At 37.7% G+C, this 5,027-nt stretch overlaps 1 long non-coding RNA gene across 1 annotated transcript; it reads left to right on the top strand.

The window, feature by feature from the left end:
• The first annotated feature begins 2,059 nt into the window (after window positions 1-2,059).
• On the top strand, window positions 2,060-3,319 carry LOC309496805. Its single transcript, XR_014205248.1, has 2 exons — window positions 2,060-2,389; window positions 2,918-3,319. It is a non-coding gene; the product is annotated as an uncharacterized lncRNA (long non-coding RNA).
• The last annotated feature ends 1,708 nt before the right edge of the window (window positions 3,320-5,027 follow it).

Here is a 5,027-nt window from a genome sequence, read left to right as displayed (position 1 = left end):
TTTCTGTGTCTGCGTCATTCTTGGTCCCTGATATCAGCGTCACACTCTGTCTTTAATTCGAAAGGGAAGATCCATAATTATTATCTAACAGCTAGTTTACAAATCAAAACAATAGGCTACTCTTTAAAATCATACTTGTATTGCATTGTTGTATTAAACCGCAAATCTTTTACTTATAACATTCTTCATTAACAATTATTTGAAAGTGACGGCCAAGTATGGTAACTCATACTCAGAATTTCTTCTCCAAGTTAGTGCACACACATTAGGAGTAGTGAACACACACACATTGACACACCCAGAGCATAAGGCAGCCATTATGCTGTGGCGCCCGGGAAGCGATTAGTGGTTGTGCACCTCAGTCATTTCCTGCCGGTAAGGAATCGAACCAGCAACCTTTGGGTTACCAGTTGGACTCGCTAAAACATGGGTCACATGGGTCATTTTTTTTAAATTGAGATTTATACATCATCTGAAAGCTGAATCAATAAGCTTTCCATTGATGTATGGTTTGTTAGGATATGACAATATTTGGAAAATCGCCTTTCAAACTTGTCCATTTATGTTCATGATTGTGCTGCATTCACTCACAAAAATAAATAATTTATATATTTACGGTATCTTCATGGAACATGATCTTTACTTAACATCCTAAAGATTTTTGGCATAAAATAATTTTGTTTGTCCCATCGTCATTAAACTCGTTGGGCAGCTTGTTGAGGTGTTAACCATTTGGGCTGTGAGTGCTTAATTTCCCCAATTAAAACAAAGATGAAAGACTTTTTTTTTTTTTTTAAAAGAACAAAAGAAAAGTGACTGTCTCAGCCTTCCTTTGGGGGACACTGGTTAAGTACACTCACAGCCTTAAATGTTATGTTACAGCACAGGCCATTCACTTATCCATCCTCTATGGGTTATCATGTCTGCTATGACTGATGTTTTCTTTGGAAGATGGAGATGTTGCACAGTAAAGTTTGCAAATCACCTACAGGGACAGATTAGGACACACAGACCAGTGAGGAGCCCAGGGAAGAACCAACGTGCAACGGGCCTCGGGGGCCAACTCTGTGGTGAAGACTTCCTCATAGGTTTACCCCTCTCATTATTTTATTCCCACCTTACTGGTCTATAGGTGTCAACTCAATTAAGACTAGGTTAAGGAAAAACACTATACAATCACAATTTTTAATGTAATACGGTTATATGTGAAAACTATACAATCACCAGAAGCTTACTTTGATAAGAGTTAGACTTAAAACCACTATACGATCAACAGACGTATGGAAGAATGAAGTCCATGCATGAATACTGCTGGTCTGCCGTTTCTTTGTTTTCTTGTTACATGTATGTGTGTATGCCATGATGTCTTCACAAGCGGCAACCTGGTATAAAGCATCACCTCAGATATCCATGAACAAGCCTCATGAGGGACGAGTCATCAGAGCGACTCTATGTGGGAAATGGACTCTACAGGAAACAGACTTCACAGCTATTCAGGCGCCATGGATTTTCAAGACTTGTTCTCATGTAGTTCATACGACATGTTAACACCCTGCGTCGTATTAATTTGTCAACAGTTTACTTAGTAAAAGACCTACACTTATAGGACACAAGTGATTTGTGCCTGTACATTTTTTTCAAGTTACATGATTGGAAGATGGGGCTTATGCTAACAAACATAAGCTACAGAATGAACTTATGAAGGTTTAAATTTGTATTATGTGATATTTAACATAATATATATTTTTTACTACTGCACCTATAACTTAACTATGGTTAACTATGGTTTTGTAGTATAACCATAAAATATATATATTTTTTTATTATACTAGATTAAAAAAAAACCTGCGCTGGTATCAGACCGGTATCAGTCGATACTCAGAATTTTTGGTATCGGATCGGACCGATTCTAAAAAAATGGTATCGGTGCATATGTAATTTGTAATATACAATGTCATTGTTTTTTATTTTTATAAATTTGAAGTAGTTTTGATGCAGCTAGCTAGCGCTACTTTTTCAGAGGGGTAGCTTGACAGAAGCTGTGTCCCAATGTGAAGTCTGCATCCTCCGAAGGCCGTATTTGAAGGCCGATTGCGTCACAGCTGTGCGTCGAAACGTCACAGCGGAGCGACGAAGGATGTCCCAATTCAAAGGCTGCACACTTCGGAGGTCGCATTTGAAGGCCGATTGCGTCACCGCGGCGCGATGAAGGCTAAAGCGACGCCAAATGCACCCTTCGTTTCCCCGTGAAAGGAAGGATACATAAATGGACACTTAGCGGACTATCCTACCCCATAAGTCATCGCGCGTCGGTGACGACAGCATTTTTATATAAAAAAAAAAATGACGGCCGAGAGTTCGCTGGTGGACGGCAAATTCACATTTAAATGTAAGTATGTTTTCATTTACTCAAATAGCTAGTGAAACCACAGTTAAAAGCCACAAGTTTTTCTTTCTTATAAACTTCTTCTTAACTCCATCACCATTGCGTGGCTTCATTTGTCAGGTGGTCTGAGGCAAAACTTGTGCTAATATTAGTTTAATAATTGTTTCAGGGAGCAAGGAGCAGACAGCTCAATTTATTAAACTGCAATTAAATAAATAAATAAACGAAATAAATAAAATTAAATGTTATTGTAATATATGCACTAGTCTGTCTAACTTGTGTATAAGAAATATCACTCACCCTATAAAGCCCACAACAATAAGAAAAGCAGTAGATAAGGCAATGGGGTTTCACTTTTATGTGTTTTTGTAGTGCTGTCATGCAAGCTATGTCTTCAAAGGTTTTAACCAAATTTGAGTATTCATGAATATGATTTTAAAAATACAAAGTAAGAAAGTTGAGATCACATCTTTGCTGAAATGTATTGTGCTGTTGTTATTAACAAGCCATGGTTAATTTGCTCTGCCTTAGGATCGCACGTGTCCTGGGACAGGAGAGGGTGTGAGTGGGAAACCCACTGCTGAAACTTGGCCCTGGTTTGTCCTCATGGATGAGATGTTGGGACAGAGGCATTGCACCCTCATTGCCTCAATCCCTGAGGACACACCAGGGCCGAGTTCAGCAGTGTGTGACCAAGAAGAGGAGGAGCCAGAGGCATCAGCATCAGCACCAGGACCAGCAGCACCAGCACCACGATGAAGGCAAGACAGAGAGGACGAGTTTTTGGACTTGATTAGAGAAGACATGGGACTGCAGAGGCGAGGAGAGCACAAGAGAGAATGGACAGGCTGTTTTCTCCTCTTGAAAGAATCATTGAGAAATATATATATATATATATATATATATTCTTGTTTAACTTTTTTTCACTTATATTTTTTAAAAGGAAAAAAAAATATGCAACTTTAAATGTGTAAATAAAAGAGAATTCATTGCTCGGGACATTGTTTATTTTTGTAATGACAGTCATAATTTCTACATGAAACAAATTCTTCTATAACTTTTTTCCCCCAACTATTTACAACATATTTTAAACATATCAAAATCAACATAAACATTTAAATTTACAGTACATAAAATAAGAAAAAATTATGTAGACTTTTATTCAGCTGAGTGGGAGACCCTGGTTTGCTGCTGGACCGGGATGGGCTGCCACAATAGAGACCCTGGTAAGGCCTCCTGCTGGTGGGACATCATCTGGGATATTCTCCAGAGTGTTTGAGTGCATATTTCCACTATCCACGTCTACCAACAGGTTTGCAGGGCTGACTCATGGAATAAATATTGAGATACTTTATTACACTGAAGTACTTTAAATAACCACTAATACCGCTTTGGGGAAAAACTACTAGTCATATATTTCAAACCTTAGTTAAGCAAACTTATCTTGCATACTCTAATGTACTTAAGGTATCAAGAGTAAAAGTAAAGGAATTCTGGAGGAAAAAAAACCTTGTCGGGTTTTTATGATGGTTCTGCTTTTATATTACTGCATATGTTGCATTTTACTTCTGAATATTTTCAAGGTTGATACATTTAAACTATATACTTTTGTGTAGTTTATTGTAAAACAATGCATCATATTGTAAAATAATTTTGTAGTGTTGCTAATAATCACTTCGAGTATTAACGATGTAGTTCCTTACATACCACCACTGGTTATTTTGAAAATTAAACTAACAAAATGTAGGCCTATTGTCACAATATTAACTAATTGTTGCTAACTACAGCAGCACCGTCCCATTTCAAAGAGCGCATCTGAAGCGCTCGGACCGGTCTAGCGAAGGAGGATTGTTCTTGTCGCCTAGCAACAGTGACTGACAGCTGCCGATGACGAGTGGGAGTAACATTCGCACTGGACTTTTTATATTCAACTGAGTTTTATATTCAAATAGGGTTGAAAACCTGTGTAAATATATTTACCATGGTCCATTTATGTGCATAATAAAAAGAATACACTAGCCTACAAAATCGCATCAAGGTAAGATATAAATGAACATTTGAATCTTCGGCTAAGCCGAAAGTAGGCCTACATGACCTGGTCCTCCAGTAAAATATAAAACATAAAAATGAAAATAGCCAATTCTGGCTCCATAGCTGTTTACTTAATTATATCAAATGAATTGTCAGGATGGCAGCATACTCTCGCACCGTTGCTTGGCGCCTGGAGCGGTAATCGGGAACACCTGGCTGCACAATTAGGAAATCCTACGAAGGCTACATGGTGTGTCGTTCGGAGGACGCATAGGCTGCATCGTTTGAAGTCCGCAGCCTTCGAAGGATGCAGTCTTCACATTGGGACACAGCTAGTATCTTAAATACTTTAACAGATGAGTAGCTTGTAGCTTGTAAAACTGCAGTTTCAGAGTAGCTTCCCCAACACTGAAAATAACTGAACTGTTAAATTATTGTACCTAAACACATTAAGCTATATGCTTTATAAATCTCTGTTTAATTAACTTGAAATATAAAAACTTGCTTTAAAAAAAAAAAAAAAAATGTATGTAGTATTGTTTTAAGTTTTTTTTAATAGAATATTGACATTTCTGAATATTTGTGTACACAGTGTCATGGATGAGTTTGG

The sequence above is a fragment of the Leuciscus leuciscus genome, assembly GCF_965113295.1.
Source record: "Leuciscus leuciscus genome assembly, chromosome: 4".
NCBI classification, from domain to species: domain Eukaryota; kingdom Metazoa; phylum Chordata; class Actinopteri; order Cypriniformes; family Leuciscidae; genus Leuciscus; species Leuciscus leuciscus.
This window is presented reverse-complemented; position numbering and strand designations above follow the sequence as displayed.